This window comes from Engystomops pustulosus, chromosome 2, assembly GCF_040894005.1.
Source record: "Engystomops pustulosus chromosome 2, aEngPut4.maternal, whole genome shotgun sequence".
Taxonomy (NCBI): Eukaryota; Metazoa; Chordata; class Amphibia; order Anura; family Leptodactylidae; genus Engystomops; species Engystomops pustulosus.
In genome coordinates this window covers 264,788,038-264,809,017 of record NC_092412.1, presented here as the reverse complement: position 1 = coordinate 264,809,017, position 20,980 = coordinate 264,788,038, and the positions used below count along the sequence as shown (strand labels likewise).

Sequence of the window (20,980 nt, the reverse complement as noted above, 5' to 3'; positions counted from 1 at the left end):
TTCACGTATGAGGCTGATGACAGACGGAAACAGACACCTATCAGAACCGGCGCTGGCACCTCGTGGGGGCACAACCTGCGCAAAGTCATTTAGAAGAAAAGGGTCATCCTACAAAAACGATTGCCCCCGATGATGCCCCAGAAGAGAGACTGGTAGAACGCACAAGACGATGGAAGCTGCGGGGTATGTAGTGCGGATGAGCACAGAGGGTAATGACGCAGGGTAAATGGGCACTCACCTGCTGCGCGTGTGGAGCACATCCTCCTCTCAGGAGCAGCGGGCGGATCACTGCCGGCAGCAAACACCAGGGTTATTTACACCGAGAGATAAATTATTCACGGGGCCCCATAGGGAGAGAGGCCGAGAGAGCACAGGGGGCAGGTGCCAGCAGAGGGGGGGCCGCCAGGTGAGGACATACAGGAGGTGATGCTGCCGCACTACTAATCCCAGCAGGGGGCAGGTGAGGGCACACAGGAGGTGATGCTGCTGCACTACTAATCCCAGCAGGGGGCAGGTGAGGACATACAGGAGGGGATGCTGCTGCACTACTAATCCCAGCAGGGGGCAGGTGCCAGCAGAGGGGGGGCCGCCAGGTGAGGACATACAGGAGGTGATGCTGCCGCACTACTAATCCCAGCAGGGGGCAGGTGAGGGCACACAGGAGGTGATGCTGCTGCACTACTAATCCCAGCAGGGGGCAGGTGAGGACATACAGGAGGTGATGCTGCTGCACTACTAATCCCAGCAGGAGGCAGGTGAGGACATACAGGAGGTGATGCTGCTGCACTACTAATCCCAGCAGGGGGCAGGTGAGGACATACAGGAGGTGATGCTGCTGCACTACTAATCCCAGCAGGAGGCAGGTGAGGACATACAGGAGGTGATGCTGCCGTACTACTAATCCCAGCAGGGGGCAGGTGCCAGCAGAGGGGGGGCCGCCAGGTGAGGACATACAGGAGGTGGTGCTGCTGCACTACTAATCCCAGCAGGGGGCAGGTGAGGACACACAGGAGGTGATGCTGCTGCACTACTAATCCCAGCAGGGGGCAGGTGAGGACATACAGGAGGTGATGCTGCTGCACTACTAATCCCAGCAGGAGGCAGGTGAGGACATACAGGAGGTGATGCTGCTGCACTACTAATCCCAGCAGGAGGCAGGTGAGGACATACAGGAGGTGATGCTGCTGCACTACTAATCCCAGCAGGGGGCAGGTGAGGACATACAGGAGGTGAGGCTGCTGCACTACTAATCCCAGCAGGAGGCAGGTGAGGACACACAGGAGGTGATGAGGCTGCACTACTAATCCCAGCAGGAGGCAGGTGAGGACATACAGGAGGTGATGCTGCTGCACTACTAATCCCAGCAGGGGGCAGGTGAGGACATACAGGAGGTGAGGCTGCTGCACTACTAATCCCAGCAGGGGGCAGGTGAGGACATACAGGAGGTGAGGCTGCTGCACTACTAATCCCAGCAGGGGGCAGGTGAGGACATACAGGAGGTGATGCTGCTGCACTACTAATCCCAGCAGGGGGCAGGTGAGGACATACAGGAGGTGATGCTGCTGCACTACTAATCCCAGCAGGGGGCAGGCGAGGACATACAGGAGGTGATGCTGCTGCACTACTAATCCCAGCAGGGGGCAGGTGAGGACACACAGGAGGTGATGCTGCCGCACTACTAATCCCAGCAGGGGGCAGGTGAGGACATACAGGAGGTGATGCTGCTGCACTACTAATCCCAGCAGGGGGCAGGTGAGGACATACAGGAGGTGAGGCTGCTGCACTACTAATCCCAGCAGGGGGCAGGTGAGGACATACAGGAGGTGATGCTGCTGCACTACTAATCCCAGCAGGGGGCAGGTGAGGACATACAGGAGGTGATGCTGCTGCACTACTAATCCCAGCAGGGGGCAGGCGAGGACATACAGGAGGTGATGCTGCTGCACTACTAATCCCAGCAGGGGGCAGGTGAGGACACACAGGAGGTGATGCTGCCGCACTACTAATCCCAGCAGGGGGCAGGTGAGGACATACAGGAGGTGATGCTGCTGCACTACTAATCCCAGCAGGGGGCAGGTGAGGACATACAGGAGGTGATGCTGCTGCACTACTAATCCCAGCAGGGGGCAGGTGAGGACATACAGGAGGTGATGCTGCCGCACTACTAATCCCAGCAGGGGGCAGGTGAGGACATACAGGAGGGGATGCTGCTGCACTACTAATCCCAGCAGGGGGCAGGTGAGGACATACAGGAGGGGATGCTGCTGCACTACTAATCCCAGCAGGGGGCAGGTGAGGACATACAGGAGGTGATGCTGCTGCACTACTAATCCCAGCAGGAGGCAGGTGAGGACATACAGGAGGTGATGCTGCTGCACTACTAATCCCAGCAGGGGGCAGGTGAGGACACACAGGAGGTGATGCTGCTGCACTACTAATCCCAGCAGGGGGCAGGTGAGGACATACAGGAGGTGATGCTGCTGCACTACTAATCCCAGCAGGGGGCAGGTGAGGACACACAGGAGGTGATGCTGCTGCACTACTAATCCCAGCAGGAGGCAGGTGAGGACATACAGGAGGTGATGCTGCTGCACTACTAATCCCAGCAGGGGGCAGGTGAGGACACACAGGAGGTGATGCTGCTGCACTACTAATCCCAGCAGGGGGCAGGTGAGGACATACAGGAGGTGATGCTGCCGCACTACTAATCCCAGCAGGGGGCAGGTGAGGACATACAGGAGGTGATGCTGCTGCACTACTAATCCCAGCAGGGGGCAGGTGAGGACATACAGGAGGTGATGCTGCTGCACTACTAATCCCAGCAGGGGGCAGGTGAGGACATACAGGAGGGGATGCTGCTGCACTACTAATCCCAGCAGGGGGCAGGTGAGGACATACAGGAGGAGATGCTGCTGCACTACTAATCCCAGCAGGGGGCAGGTGAGGACATACAGGAGGTGGTGCTGCTGCACTACTAATCCCAGCAGGGGCCAGGTGAGGACATACAGGAGGTGATGCTACTGCACTACTAATCCCAGCAGGGGGCAGGTGAGGACATACAGGAGGTGATGCTGCTGCACTACTAATCCCAGCAGGGGGCAGGTGAGGACATACAGGAGGTGATGCTGCTGCACTACTAATCCCAGCAGGGGGCAGGTGAGGGCATACAGGAGGTGATGAGGCCGCACTACTAATCCCAGCAGGGGGCAGGTGAGGACATACAGGAGGTGATGCTGCTGCACTACTAATCCCAGCAGGGGGCAGGTGAGGACATACAGGAGGTGATGAGGCCGCACTACTAATCCCAGCAGGGGGCAGGTGAGGACATACAGGAGGTGATGAGGCCGCACTACTAATGCCAGCAGGGGGCAGGTGAGGACATACAGGAGGTGATGCTACTGCACTACTAATCCCAGCAGGGGGCAGGTGAGGACATACAGGAGGTGATGCTGCTGCACTACTAATCCCAGCAGGGGGCAGGTGAGGACATACAGGAGGTGATGAGGCCGCACTACTAGTCCCAGCAGGAGGCAGGTGAGGACATACAGGAGGTGATGCTGCTGCACTACTTATCCCAGCAGGGGGCAGGTGAGGACACACAGGAGGTGATGCTGCCGCACTACTAATCCCAGCAGGGGGCAGGTGAGGACATACAGGAGGTGAGGCTGCTGCACTACTAATCCCAGCAGGGGGCAGGTGAGGACACACAGGAGGTGATGCTGCTGCACTACTAATCCCAGCAGGGGGCAGGTGAGGACACACAGGAGGTGATGCTGCTGCACTACTAATCCCAGCAGGGGGCAGGTGAGGACATACAGGAGGTGATGCTGCTGCACTACTAATCCCAGCAGGGGGCAGGTGAGGACATACAGGAGGTGATGCTGCTGCACTACTAATCCCAGCAGGGGGCAGGTGAGGACATACAGGAGGTGATGAGGCCGCACTACTAATCCCAGCAGGGGGCAGGTGAGGACATACAGGAGGTGATGAGGCCGCACTACTAATCCCAGCAGGGGGCAGGTGAGGACATACAGGAGGTGATGAGGCCGCACTACTAATCCCAGCAGGAGGCAGGTGAGGACATACAGGAGGTGATGCTGCTGCACTACTTATCCCAGCAGGGGGCAGGTGAGGACACACAGGAGGTGATGCTGCTGCACTACTAATCCCAGCAGGGGGCAGGTGAGGACATACAGGAGGTGATGAGGCCGCACTACTAATCCCAGCAGGGGGCAGGAGAGGACATACAGGAGGTGATGCTGCTGCACTACTAATCCCAGCAGGGGGCAGGTGAGGACACACAGGAGGTGATGCTGCTGCACTACTAATCCCAGCAGGGGGCAGGTGAGGACACACAGGAGGTGATGCTGCTGCACTACTAATCCCAGCAGGGGGCAGGTGAGGACATACAGGAGGTGATGAGGCCGCACTACTAATCCCAGCAGGGGGCAGGTGAGGACATACAGGAGGTGATGAGGCCGCACTACTAATCCCAGCAGGGGGCAGGTGAGGACATACAGGAGGTGATGAGGCCGCACTACTAATCCCAGCAGGAGGCAGGTGAGGACATACAGGAGGTGATGCTGCTGCACTACTTATCCCAGCAGGGGGCAGGTGAGGACACACAGGAGGTGATGCTGCTGCACTACTAATCCCAGCAGGGGGCAGGTGAGGACATACAGGAGGTGATGAGGCCGCACTACTAATCCCAGCAGGGGGCAGGTGAGGACATACAGGAGGTGATGCTGCTGCACTACTAATCCCAGCAGGGGGCAGGTGAGGACACACAGGAGGTGATGCTGCTGCACTACTAATCCCAGCAGGGGGCAGGTGAGGACACACAGGAGGTGATGCTGCTGCACTACTAATCCCAGCAGGGGGCAGGTGAGGACATACAGGAGGTGATGAGGCCGCACTACTAATCCCAGCAGGGGGCAGGTGAGGACATACAGGAGGTGATGAGGCCGCACTACTAATCCCAGCAGGGGGCAGGTGAGGACATACAGGAGGTGATGAGGCCGCACTACTAATCCCAGCAGGGGGCAGGTGAGGACATACAGGAGGTGATGAGGCCGCACTACTAATCCCAGCAGGGGGCAGGTGAGGACATACAGGAGGTGATGAGGCCGCACTACTAATCCCAGCAGGGGGCAGGTGAGGACACACAGGAGGTGATGCTGCTGCACTACTAATCCCAGCAGGGGGCAGGTGAGGACATACAGGAGGTGATGAGGCCGCACTACTAATCCCAGCAGGGGGCAGGTGAGGACATACAGGAGGTGATGAGGCCGCACTACTAATCCCAGCAGGGGGCAGGTGAGGACATACAGGAGGTGATGAGGCCGCACTACTAATCCCAGCAGGGGGCAGGTGAGGACATACAGGAGGTGAGGCTGCTGCACTACTTATCCCAGCAGGGGGCAGGTGAGGACATACAGGAGGTGATTCTGCTGCACTACTAATCCCAGCAGGGGGCAGGTGAGGACATACAGGAGGTGATGCTGCTGCACTACTAATCCCAGCAGGGGGCAGGTGAGGACATACAGGAGGTGATGAGGCCGCACTACTAATCCCAGCAGGGGGCAGGTGAGGACATACAGGAGGTGATGCTGCTGCACTACTAATCCCAGCAGGGGGCAGGTGAGGACACACAGGAGGTGATGCTGCTGCACTACTAATCCCAGCAGGGGGCAGGTGAGGACACACAGGAGGTGATGCTGCTGCACTACTAATCCCAGCAGGGGGCAGGTGAGGACATACAGGAGGTGATGAGGCCGCACTACTAATCCCAGCAGGGGGCAGGTGAGGACACACAGGAGGTGATGCTGCTGCACTACTAATCCCAGCAGGGGGCAGGTGAGGACATACAGGAGGTGATGCTGCTGCACTACTAATCCCAGCAGGGGGCAGGTGAGGACATACAGGAGGTGATGCTGCTGCACTACTAATCCCAGCAGGGGGCAGGTGAGGACATACAGGAGGTGATGCTGCCGCACTACTAATCCCAGCAGGGGGCAGGTGAGGACATACAGGAGGTGATGAGGCCGCACTACTAATCCCAGCAGGGGGCAGGTGAGGACATACAGGAGGTGATGAGGCCGCACTACTAATCCCAGCAGGGGGCAGGTGCCAGCAGAGGGGGCGACGTGCATATAAATGAGCATAAATGACTAACAGAGACCCTCATCATCAATGGGATCAAAAAGAAAGACTAGAAGATGAAGTGCGTGGGAACCTTTGATGCTTAGGCCGAGGATGTGAAGGAAATCCTGCATAGATTTTGGCCTCTGTTACGCGCTGATACGGACCGGACTGAAGTCACAGGAAATGGACCCTCCATAACATTAAAGGTAATTTGGATATGGGGCCCCTGCAGAAAAGACCTGGCCCTCCACACCCATCAGGGGATCATTCCCGAGTGGCGATTGCAGATTTTACAGATATGTGCCCAAAATGAAACAATTTGAGACAAATGTCAATGTCTTCACAATTCGGATATTTTTGAATTACAAAATCACTTGTGTCGTTCATACAGCCCAATGCGCATGTACCAGGATCTATGCTGGGAAACGATCCAACGATTCGTGACATCCTCCCATCTAAGCTCGGTCTGAACGGACAAAGAAACTTTGTTGGCAAAAACACGTCAATCTGCCCTGATGGTCGGAGGTATCATCTAAAGATTTGGGCCATTGACCAAATAAATCCGGGTCCCCGTAAGGGTAATATCGACAAAAGACTCCTACAACTAGAGGCCCGATGGATGGACCAGAAAGACTCAGCCCGAAGGGTCTAAATGAGATCCTGAGAGAGAGAGAAAACTACACAATGGGGATCATTTACTAAGGGTCCGTGGTCTGCACTATCATCGAAATACCCGCCGATTTCCGATGTGCGCTGCATTTAGAAAGGACAATGCACTTACATGCACCAGACGGAAGAAGGTGAACTCCGGGGGCCTGAGCGGGGAAGTGACACATGCAGGATATCGGGCGCAGGATCTTAGTGACTCCCCGCACAGCGCATTATACACGGACAATGCACTTACATGCACCAGGAAGAAGGTGAACTCCAGTGACCTGAGCGGGGAAGTGACACATGCAGGATATCGGGCGCAGGATCTTAGTGACTCCCCGCACAGCGCATTATACACGGACAATGCACTTACATGTACCAGGAAGAAGAAGGTGAACTCCAGGGACCTGAGTGGGGAAGCGACACATGCAGGATATCGGGTGCAGGATCTTAGTGACTCCCCGCACAGCGCATTATACACGGACAATGCACTTACATGCACCAGGAAGAAGGTGAACTCCAGGGACCTGAGCGGGGAAGCGACACATGCAGGATATCGGGTGCAGGATCTTAGTGACTCCCCGCACAGCGCATTATACACGGACAATGCACTTACATGCACCAGGAAGAAGAAGGTGAACTCCTGGGACCTGAGCGGGGAAGCGACACATGTAGGATATCGGGTGCAGGATCTTAGTGACTCCCCGCACAGCGCATTATACACGGACAATGCACTTACATGCACCAGGAAGAAGAAGGTGAACTCCAGGGACCTGAGCGGGGAAGCGACACATGCAGGATATCGGGGGCGTATGATCTTAGTGACTCCCCGCACAGCGCATTATACACGGACAATGCACTTACATGCACCAGGAAGAAGAAGGTGAACTCCGGGGACCTGAGCGGGGAAGTGACACATGCAGGATATCGGGCGCAGGATCTTAGTGACTCCCCGCACATCGCATTATACACGGACAATGCACTTACATGCACCAGAAAGAAGAAGGTGAACTTCGGGGACCTGAGCGGGGAAGCGACACATGCAGGATATCGGGTGCTGGATCTTAGTGACTCCCCGCACAGCGCATTATACACGGACAATGCACTTACATGCACCAGGAAGAAGAAGGTGAACTCCGGGGACCTGAGCGGGGAAGCGACACATGCAGGATATCGGGCGCAGGATCTTAGTGAATCGCGGCAGATGTGGATTCCGGCAGACAACGCACCTCGGCGATCGCGCAGGGACCAGGTGTAAATGTGCCCCAATGAATCTGTCCTAATAAAGATGGTTCTGAAAACAGAATGAACATGAATGACAGTAAAAATGTAACCTTCTTGTCTTGCAGACGTCCTATTCTATTCTTCTGTGGTTGTCAACTAATATTTATATATACACTATGTCCTTGTCATATGGAATACTGTAATAATCTAACACTTCAGATTGGAACATTATCATCATCTCCTGTAGTTCTGAAGTCATTAATTATGAACTTTTCTCAACGATTCATAAAAGAAATGTCATTATAATTTTACGTATAATATTGAATTCATTCACTTACCTCCCTATACCAGTATCTTGACTGCATTGGATTGATACTCCTCCTCCCAATAGCGTCTACATGGCCAGCCCTGGTGCAGAGACATAAGGATGATACATAGAATTTAGGCACTGGGCGCAGATTCCTAGTTTCTTGGAAGGATTGCGCGATTCTGTACATACATCCAGGCTGCGCAATCGCAAATGGAAAACTACTTACGATGAAGAACATAAAGTCCATGCGCATGCGCAGTATACCTTCTGTAGTACAGATGTACCACCAACAACCTGCACAGCCGATAGCTTCATTGAAATTAAAATGTAAGTTTACCTGCACGCCTACACCCAATGACAACATAGAGGCAGGATAGTCTGAGTGTGTGTGAGTGGTAGAGATGTGCCCAGGGCAGGATAGTGCAAATGGCTCCTCTAAAGTGACACAGTGGATTAGATCTGTAACGTGAGTGCCCCCCCCCCCCCCACCACCACCACCACCTTGTTTAAATCCAATAAAATTGGTGTCAAACATTTGTGCTGGTTTGTGCATCAGAAATTTCTGTTTGTGCTGCTATCGTTTTTTAAAATATTAATTACATTTTCCAGAGGTCATCAGAGGTCAACCCGCCCCCCCCCCCACATTGCCCAAACCAAACAAAACTGGTGCCGAACAATTCTGCTATATTTGTGATGCTCAAATTTTTGTTTGTGCTGCTTTTGTTTTGAATATATTTACAAAAAAAATTAAAGGTCAAAAGTTCAACCAGCCCCCCCACATTTACCGAATCGAACAAAACTGGTGTCAAACGTTAGTGCAGCAAAAATTTTCGTTGGTGCCGCTATCATTTTTAAGGTATATTTAGGTATTTACATAGGTTAAAAGTGTTTAGGATGAACTGGTAAAATAAACACACACACAGAATAGGTAATTAATAAATTGCAGCTCGCCAGTTTGGAGTGTGGTTAAAACTCCAAAATGTTAAAGAGAAAGAGATTGTAATCAATATGACAACTGATGTACCTTCACATTTCGTAATAATGTTAGTAGAACGCATTATCAGTATATATCATATCATATATATATGAAGAAAGGAAAAGCACAGTAAAATAGAGACACCCTCAACTTACAAGAGCAAATATGACATCCTCTAAGAACTCTGACTGTTAATCTTGAACTGAAAATGTTGATAACGTATCATATGTATTCTATGTCATTGTACTTCTTTTTGTTTGGAAAAGTAATAAAAAATACTTAAAAAAACAAACAAAAAACAAACAAACCTGGCGACACTTCCCTGGTTTGATCACCAGGGGGAGCTAGCAAACACATTGGGGGTCATTTACTAAGGGCCCAATTCGCGTTTTCCCGACGTGTTACCCAAATATTTCCGATTTGTGCCAATTGTACCTGAATTGCCCCGGGATTTTGGTGCACGCGATCGGATTGTGGCGCATCAGCGCCGGCATGCACGCGACGGAAATCGGGGGCGTGGCCGAACGAAAACCCGACGGATTCGGAAAAACCGCCGCATTTAAAAACCGAAAATGTGTCGCTTGGGAAGCGCTTACCTTCACCTGGTCCAGCTCGGTGTATTCCGGTGCGTTCCGATGCTTTTCAGCGCAGCAGTGCCACCTGGTGGACGGCGGAGGAACTACCTTCATAAATCCTGTCCGGACCAGAATCCTGTTCAGAGAACGCGCCACTGGATCGCGATTGGGCCGGGTAAGTAAATCTACCCCATTGTACTTTGGTAGAAATGACCTCTGATGACCTCTGGAAAAAAGTATGAATATATTAAAAATGATACTTATTATATTAAAAAAAAACTAATTGTTTGATTTGAACAAAGTGGTGGTGGGGGGGGGGGGACATGACTCAGGTTTTATAAAGTGAGAGTGTCCATACTCCAATCACTGTATTGTTCATACATTTACTATCAACACGAAGAGAGAAACAATGTATCATCCTCACAAATAGAACTAATAATAGTGACCCCCGGACTGACACCGAGTGTCCGAGGAGAAGAGGTCAGCACCGGCTCGTGATCCCTCTACAGGGCTGACATTGTGTAAAGTAAAACACGATCATCCCCACCAGGCGGATTACACTGAGGGTGTGTATGAGCGGGCACAAGGGCAGTATATATATATACAAGGGAGACCTAATGTGAGTGTCTGTACTCCACCACCCGGGTACATGTATAACGCTACCTACTACTACTATCAGTGAGAGCGAGTAACAGTGTATCACCCCCAGAGGATACAATCCACACATTGTGCAACAAGGGACTAACTTATAGATGACCCGGTCACCCTCCTCTCCATACTGTGCTCCAGGAGAGGAGGCCACTAATATACGTCCTTATCACTGTACTGACCACTCAGGCCACTAATATACGTCCTTATCACTGTACTGACCACTCAGGCCACTAATATACGTCCTTATCACTGTACTGACCGCTCAGGCCACCAATATACGTCCTTATCACTGTACTCACCACTCAGGCCACTAATATACGTCCTTATCACTGTACTGACCACTCAGGCCACTAATATACGTCCTTATCACTGTACTGACCACTCAGGCCACTAATATACGTCCTTATCACTGTACTGACCACTCAGGCCACTAATATACGTCCTTATCACTGTACTGACCGCTCAGGCCACCAATATACGTCCTTATCACTGTACTCACCACTCAGGCCACTAATATACGTCCTTATCACTGTACTGACCACTCAGGCCACTAATATACGTCCTTATCACTGTACTCACCACTCAGGCCACTAATATACGTCCTTATCACTGTACTGACCACTCAGGCCACTAATATACGTCCTTATCACTGTACTGACCACTCAGGCCACTAATATACGTCCTTATCACTGTACTCACCACTCAGGCCACTAATATACGTCCTTATCACTGTACTCACCACTCAGGCCACTAATATAAGTCCTTATCACTGTACTCACCACTCAGGCCACTAATATACGTCCTTATCACTGTACTGACCACTCAGGCCACTAATATACGTCCTTATCACTGTACTGACCACTCAGGCCACTAATATACGTCCTTATCACTGTACTGACCACTCAGGCCACTAATATACGTCCTTATCACTGTACTCACCACTCAGGCCACTAATATACGTCCTTATCACTGTACTCACCACTCAGGCCACTAATATACGTCCTTATCACTGTACTGACCACTGAGACCACTAATATACGTCCTTATCACTGTACTCACCTCTCAGGCCACTAATATACGTCCTTATCACTGTACTGACCACTCAGGCCACTAATATACATCCTTATCACTGCACTCACCACTCAGGCCACTAATATACATCCTTATCACTGCACTGACCACTCAGGCCACTAATATACATCCTTATCACTGCACTCACCACTCAGGCCACTAATATACGTCCTTATCACTGTACTCACCACTCAGGCCACTAATATACGTCCTTATCACTGTACTGACCACTCAGGCCACTAATATACGTCCTTATCACTGTACTGACCACTCAGGCCACTAATATACATCCTTATCACTGTACTGACCACTCAGGCCACTAATATACGTCCTTATCACTGTACTGACCACTCAGGCCACTAATATACGTCCTTATCACTGTACTCACCACTCAGGCCACTAATATACGTCCTTATCACTGTACTGACCACTCAGGCCACTAATATACGTCCTTATCACTGTACTCACCACTCAGGCCACTAATATACGTCCTTATCACTGTACTCACCACTCAGGCCACTAATATACGTCCTTATCACTGTACTCACCACTCAGGCCACTAATATACGTCCTTATCACTGTACTGACCACTCAGGCCACTAATATACGTCCTTATCACTGTACTGACCACTCAGGCCACTAATATACGTCCTTATCACTGTACTGACCACTCAGGCCACTAATATACGTCCTTATCACTGTACTCACCACTCAGGCCACTAATATACGTCCTTATCACTGTACTGACCACTCAGGCCACTAATATACATCCTTATCACTGTACTCACCACTAAGGCCACTAATATACATCCTTATCACTGCACTCACCACTCAGGCCACTAATATACGTCCTTATCACTGTACTCACCACTCAGGCCACTAATATACGTCCTTATCACTGTACTGACCACTCAGGCCACTAATATACGTCCTTATCACTGTACTCACCACTCAGGCCACTAATATACGTCCTTATCACTGTACTCACCACTCAGGCCACTAATATACGTCCTTATCACTGTACTCACCACTCAGGCCACTAATGTACGTCCTTATCACTGTACTGACCACTCAGGCCACTAATATACGTCCTTATCACTGTACTGACCACTCAGGCCACTAATATACGTCCTTATCACTGTACTGACCACTCAGGCCACTAATATACGTCCTTATCACTGCACTCACCACTCAGGCCACTAATATACATCCTTATCACTGCACTGACCACTCAGGCCACTAATATACGTCCTTATCACTGCACTGACCACTCAGGCCACTAATATACGTCCTTATCACTGTACTGACCACTCAGACCACTAATATACGTCCTTATCACTGTACTCACCACTCAGGCAACTAATATACGTCCTTATCACTGTACTCACCACTCAGGCCACTAATATACGTCCTTATCACTGTACTGACCACTCAGGCCACTAATATACGTCCTTATCACTGTACTGACCACTAAGGCCACTAATATACGTCCTTATCACTGTACTCACCACTCAGGCCACTAATATACATCCTTATCACTATACTCACCACTCAGACCACTAATATACGTCCTTATCACTGTACTCACCACTCAGGCCACTAATATACGTCCTTATCACTGTACTGACCACTCAGGCCACTAATATACGTACTTATCACTGTACTCACCACTCAGGCCACTAATATACGTCCTTATCACTGTACTCACCACTCAGGCCACTAATATACGTCCTTATCACTGTACTCACCACTCAGGCCACTAATATATGTCCTTATCACTGTACTGACCACTGAGACCACTAATATACGTCCTTATCACTGTACTGACCACTCAGGCCCCTAATATACGTCCTTATCACTGTACTGACCACTCAGGCCACTAATATACGTCCTTATCACTGTACTCACCACTCAGGCCACTAATATACATCCTTATCACTATACTCACCACTCAGACCACTAATATACGTCCTTATCACTGTACTGACCACTAAGGCCACTAATATACGTCCTTATCACTGTACTCACCACTCAGGCCACTAATATACATCCTTATCACTATACTCACCACTCAGACCACTAATATACGTCCTTATCACTGTACTCACCACTCAGGCCACTAATATACGTCCTTATCACTGTACTGACCACTCAGGCCACTAATATACGTACTTATCACTGTACTCACCACTCAGGCCACTAATATACGTCCTTATCACTGTACTCACCACTCAGGCCACTAATATACATCCTTATCACTGTACTCACCACTCAGGCCACTAATATACATCCTTATCACTATACTCACCACTCAGACCACTAATATACGTCCTTATCACTGTACTGACCACTCAGGCCACTAATATACGTCCTTATCACTGTACTGACCGCTCAGGCCACTAATATACGTCCTTATCACTGTACTCACCACTCAGACCACTAATATACGTCCTTATCACTGTACTCACCACTCAGGCCTCTAATATACGTCCTTATCACTGTACTGACTACTCAGGCCACTAATATACGTCCTTATCACTGTACTGACCACTCAGGCCACTAATATACGTCCTTATCACTGTACTGACCACTCAGGCCACTAATATACGTCCTTATCACTGTACTGACCACTAAGGCCACTAATATACGTCCTTATCACTGTACTGACCACTCAGGCCACTAATATACATCCTTATCACTATACTCACCACTCAGACCACTAATATACGTCCTTATCACTGTACTGACCACTCAGGCCACTAATATACGTCCTTATCACTGTACTGACCACTCAGGCCACTAATATATGTCCTTATCACTGTACTGACCATTCAGGCCACTAATATAAGTCCTTATCACTGTACTGACCACTAAGGCCACTAATATACGTCCTTATCACTGTACTCACCACTCAGGCCACTAATATACGTCCTTATCACTGTACTGACCACTCAGGCCACTAATATAAGTCCTTATCACTGTACTGACCACTCAGGCCACTAATATAAGTCCTTATCACTGTACTCACCACTCAGGCCACTAATATACGTCCTTATCACTGTACTGACCACACCGGTCCTAGTGATTGGAGATTTTTATATTTGTTGTAGTGATACTTACATCATATATTTTACAGACAATTACTAAACATAGCAGGATATATCGTCCTGCTGAGAAATAAAGTGACTTGTGTTCTTCATGGGCAGACATGGCAGCTCAGGCGTCATGTGACCAGGCAGAGGAGAAATTGGCCTCAGACGTCACCTGACTGCTCCGGCCACCATGACACCTCCTCCTGCAGTGTCCTCTATGGACAGACATGGCAGCTCAGGCATCATGTGACCACACAGAGGAGACATTGGCCTCAGACGTCACCTGACTGCTCCTGGCCACCATGACACCTCCTCCTGCAGTCCTCTATGGACAGACATGGCAGCTCAGGCATCATGTGACCACACAGAGGAGACATTGGCCTCAGACGTCACCTGACTGCTCCTGCCACCATGACACCTCCTCCTGCAGTGTCCTCTATGGACAGACATGGCAGCTCAGGCGTCATGTGACCAGGCAGAGGAGACATTGGCCTCAGACGTCACCTGACTGCTCCTGCCACCATGACACCTCCTCCTGCAGTGTCCTCTATGGACAGACATGGCAGCTCATGCATCATGTGACCGCTCAGAGGAGACACTGACCTCAGACGTCACCTGACTGCTCCTGCCACCATGACACCTCCTCCTGCAGTGTCCTCTATGGACAGACATGGCAGCTCAGGCGTCATGTGACCAGGCAGAGGAGACATTGGCCTCAGACGTCACCTGACTGCTCCTGCCACCATGACACCTCCTCCTGCAGTGTCCTCTATGGACAGACATGGCAGCTCAGGCATCATGTGACCGTGCAGAGGAGACACTGGCCTCAGACGTCACATGACTGCTCCTGCCACCATGACACCTCCTCCTGCAGTGTCCTCTATGGACAGACATGGCAGCTCCGGCATCATGTGACCTCTCAGAGGAGACATTGGCCTCAGACGTCACCTGATTACTCCTGCCACCATGACACCTCCTCCTGCAGGGTCCTCTATGGACAGACATGGCAGCTCCGGCATCATGTGACCGCTCAGAGGAGACATTGGCCTCAGACGTCACCTGACTGCTCCTGCCACCATGACACCTCCTCCTGCAGTGTCCTCTATGGACAGACATGGCAGCTCCGGCATCATGTGACGTCTCAGAGGAGACATTGGCCTCAGACGTCACCTGATTACTCCTGCCACCATGACACCTCCTCCTGCAGTGTCCTCTATGGACAGACATGGCAGCTCAGGCGTCATGTGACCGCTCAGAGGAGACATTGGCCTCAGACGTCACCTGACTGCTCCTGGCCACCATGACACCTCCTCCTGCAGTGTCCTCTATGGACAGACATGGCAGCTCAGGCGTCATGTGACCGCTCAGAGGAGACATTGGCCTCAGACGTCACCTGACTGCTCCTGGCCACCATGACACCTCCTCCTGCAGTGTCCTCTATGGACAGACATGGCAGCTCAGGCATCATGTGACCAGGCAGAGGAGACATTGGCCTCAGACGTCACCTGACTGCTCCTGCCACCATGACACCTTCTCCTGCAGTGTCCTCTATGGACAGACATGGCAGCTCAGGCATCATGTGACCGCTCAGAGGAGACACTGGCCTAAGACGTCACCTGACTGCTCCTGCCACCGTGACACCTCCTCCTGCAGTGTCCTCTATGGACAGACATGGCAGCTCAGGCATCATGTGACCACACAGAGGAGACATTGGCCTCAGACGTCACCTGACTGCTCCGGCCACCATGACACCTCCTCCTGCAGTGTCCTCTATGGACAGACATGGCAGCTCAGGCATCATGTGACCACACAGAGGAGACATTGGCCTCAGACGTCACCTGACTGCTCCTGGCCACCATGACACCTCCTCCTGCAGAGTCCTCTATGGACAGACATGGCAGCTCAGGCATCATGTGACCACACAGAGGAGACATTGGCCTCAGACGTCACCTGACTGCTCCTGCCACCATGACACCTCCTCCTGCAGTGTCCTCTATGGACAGACATGGCAGCTCAGGCGTCATGTGACCAGGCAGAGGAGACATTGGCCTCAGACGTCACCTGACTGCTCCTGCCACCATGACACCTCCTCCTGCAGTGTCCTCTATGGACAGACATGGCAGCTCAGGCATCATGTGACCGTGCAGAGGAGACACTGGCCTCAGACGTCACATGACTGCTCCTGCCACCATGACACCTCCTCCTGCAGTGTCCTCTATGGACAGACATGGCAGCTCAGGCATCATGTGACCACACAGAGGAGACATTGACCTCAGACGTCACCTGACTGCTCCTGCCACCATGACACCTCCTCCTGCAGTGTCCTCTATGGACAGACATGGCAGCTCAGGCATCATGTGACCAGGCAGAGGAGATATTGGCCTCAGACGTCACCTGACTGCTCCTGCCACCATGACACCTCCTCCTGCAGTGTCCTCTATGGACAGACATGGCAGCTCCGGCATCATGTGACCTCTCAGAGGAGACATTGGCCTCAGACGTCACCTGATTACTCCTGCCACCATGACACCTCCTCCTGCAGGGTCCTCTATGGACAGACATGGCAGCTCCGGCATCATGTGACCGCTCAGAGGAGACATTGGCCTCAGACGTCACCTGACTGCTCCTGCCACCATGACACCTCCTCCTGCAGTGTCCTCTATGGACAGACATGGCAGCTCCGGCATCATGTGACCTCTCAGAGGAGACATTGGCCTCAGACGTCACCTGATTACTCCTGCCACCATGACACCTCCTCCTGCAGGGTCCTCTATGGACAGACATGGCAGCTCCGGCATCATGTGACCGCTCAGAGGAGACATTGGCCTCAGACGTCACCTGACTGCTCCTGGCCACCATGACACCTCCTCCTGCAGTGTCCTCTATGGACAGACATGGCAGCTCAGGCGTCATGTGACCGCTCAGAGGAGACATTGGCCTCAGACGTCACCTGACTGCTCCTGGCCACCATGACACCTCCTCCTGCAGTGTCCTCTATGGACAGACATGGCAGCTCAGGCATCATGTGACCGCTCAGAGGAGACATTGGCCTCAGACGTCACCTGACTGCTCCTGCCACCATGACACCTCCTCCTGCAGTGTCCTCTATGGGTAGACATGGCAGCTCAGGCATCATGTGACCGCTCAGAGGAGACATTGGCCTCAGACGTCACCTGACTGCTCCTGGCCACCATGACACCTCCTCCTGCAGTGTCCTCTATGGACAGACATGGCAGCTCAGGCGTCATGTGACCGCTCAGAGGAGACATTGGCCTCAGACGTCACCTGACTGCTCCTGCCACCATGACACCTCCTCCTGCAGTGTCCTCTATGGGTAGACATGGCAGCTCAGGCATCATGTGACCGCTCAGAGGAGACATTGGCCTCAGACGTCACCTGACTGCTCCTGCCACCATGACACCTCCTCCTGCAGTGTCCTCTATGGACAGACATGGCAGCTCAGGCATCATGTGACCAGGCAGAGGAGACACTGACCTCAGACGTCACCTGACTGCTCCTGCCACCATGACACCTCCTCCTGCAGTGTCCTCTATGGACAGACATGGCAGCTCAGGCATCATGTGACCACGCAGAGGAGACACTGACCTCAGACGTCACCTGACTGCTCCTGGCCACCATGACACCTCCTCCTGCAGTGTCCTCTATGGACAGACATGGCAGCTCAGGCATCATGTGACCAGGCAGAGGAGACATTGGCCTCAGAAGTCACCTGACTGCTCCTGCCACCATGACACCTCCTCCTGCAGTGTCCTCTATGGACAGACATGGCAGCTCAGGCATCATGTGACCGCGCAGAGGAGACACTGACCTCAGACGTCACCTGACTGCTCCTGCCACCCTGACACCTCCTCCTGCAGTGTCCTCTATGGACAGACATGGCAGCTCAGGCGTCATGTGACCACGCAGAGGAGACACTGACCTCAGACGTCACCTGACTGCTCCTGCCACCATGACACCTCCTCCTGCAGTGTCCTCTATGGTCAGACATGGCAGCTCAGGCATCATGTGACCAAGCAGAGGAGACACTGACCTCAGACGTCACCTGACTGCTCCTGGCCACCATGACACCTCCTCCTGCAGTGTCCTCTATGGACAGACATGGCAGCTCAGGCATCATGTGACCACACAGAGGAGACATTGGCCTCAGACGTCACCTGACTGCTCCTGGCCACCATGACACCTCCTCCTGCAGTGTCCTCTATGGACAGACATGGCAGCTCAGGCATCATGTGACCAGGCAGAGGAGACACTGACCTCAGACGTCACCTGACTGCTCCTGCCACCATGACACCTCCTCCTGCAGTGTCCTCTATGGACAGACATGGCAGCTCAGGCATCATGTGACCGCTCAGAGGAGACATTGGCCTCAGACGTCACCTGACTGCTCCGGCCACCATGACACCTCCTCCTGCAGTGTCCTCTATGGACAGACATGGCAGCTCAGGCATCATGTGACAAGGCAGAGGAGACATTGGCCTCAGACGTCACCTGACTGCTCCTGCCACCATGACACCTCCTCCTGCAGTGTCCTCTATGGACAGACATGGCAGCTCAGGCATCATGTGACCACACAGAGGAGACATTGGCCTCAGACGTCACCTGACTGCTCCGGCCACCATGACACCTCCTCCTGCAGTGTCCTCTATGGACAGACATGGCAGCTCAGGCATCATGTGACCACACAGAGGAGACATTGGCCTCAGACGTCACCTGACTGCTCCGGCCACCATGACACCTCCTCCTGCAGTGTCCTCTATGGACAGACATGGCAGCTCAGGCGTCATGTGATCAGGCAGAGGAGACATTGGCCTCAGACGTCACCTGACTGCTCCTGCCACCATGACACCTCCTCCTGCAGTGTCCTCTATGGACAGACATGGCAGCTCAGGCATCATGTGACCAGGCAGAGGAGACATTGGCCTCAGACGTCACCTGACTGCTCCTGCCACCGTGACACCTCCTCCTGCAGTGTCCTCTATGGACAGACATGGCAGCTCAGGCATCATGTGATCGCGCAGAGGAGACATTGGCCTCAGACGTCACCTGACTGCTCCTGCCACCATGACACCTCCTCCTGCAGTGTCCTCTATGGGTAGACATGGCAGCTCAGGCATCATGTGACCGCTCAGAGGAGACATTGGCCTCAGACGTCACCTGACTGCTCCTGCCACCATGACACCTCCTCCTGCAGTGTCCTCTATGGACAGACATGGCAGCTCAGGCATCATGTGACCAGGCAGAGGAGACATTGGCCTCAGACGTCACCTGACTGCTCCTGCCACCATGACACCTCCTCCTGCAGTGTCCTCTATGGACAGACATGGCAGCTCCGGCATCATGTGACCGCTCAGAGGAGACATTGGCCTCAGACGTCACCTGACTGCTCCTGCCACCATGACACCTCCTCCTGCAGTGTCCTCTATGGACAGACATGGCAGCTCAGGTATCATGTGACCAGGCAGAGGAGACATTGGCCTCAGACGTCACCTGACTGCTCCTGCCACCATGACACCTCCTCCTGCAGTGTCCTCTATGGACAGACATGGCAGCTCAGGCATCATGTGACCGCTCAGAGGAGACATTGGCCTCAGACGTCACCTGACTGCTCCTGCCACCATGACACCTCCTCTTGCAGTGTCCTCTATGGACAGACATGGCAGCTCCGGCATCATGTGACCGCTCAGAGGAGACATTGGCCTCAGACGTCACCTGACTGCTCCTGCCACCATGACACCTCCTCTTGCAGTGTCCTCTATGGACAGACATGGCAGCTCCGGCATCATGTGACCACGCAGAGGAGACACTGACCTCAGACGTCACCTGACTGCTCCTGCCACCATGACACCTCCTCCTGCAGTGTCCTCTATGGACAGACATGGCAGCTCAGGCGTCATGTGACCGCTCAGAGGAGACACTGACCTCAGACGTCACCTGACTGCTCCTGCCACCATGACACCTCCTCCTGCAGTGTCCTCTATGGACTGACATGGCAGCTCAGGCATCATGTGACAAGGCAGAGGAGACATTGGCCTCAGACGTCACCTGACTGCTCCTGGCCACCATGACACCTCCTCCTGCAGTGTCCTCTATGGACAGACATGGCAGCTCAGGCATCATGTGACCACACAGAGGAGACATTGGCCTCAGACGTCACCTGACTGCTCCTGCCACCATGACACCTCCTCCTGCAGTGTCCTCTATGGACAGACATGGCAGCTCAGGCATCATGTGACCACACAGAGGAGACATTGGCCTCAGACGTCAC

The 20,980-nt window shown here is 52.7% G+C and overlaps 1 long non-coding RNA gene across 1 annotated transcript; it reads left to right on the top strand.

The window, feature by feature from the left end:
* On the top strand, nt 1-7,465 carry LOC140116845 (uncharacterized). Its single transcript, XR_011852989.1, has 3 exons — nt 1-183; nt 6,207-6,350; nt 6,536-7,465. It is a non-coding gene; the product is annotated as an uncharacterized lncRNA (long non-coding RNA).
* Nucleotides 7,466-20,980: the final 13,515 nt, after the last annotated feature.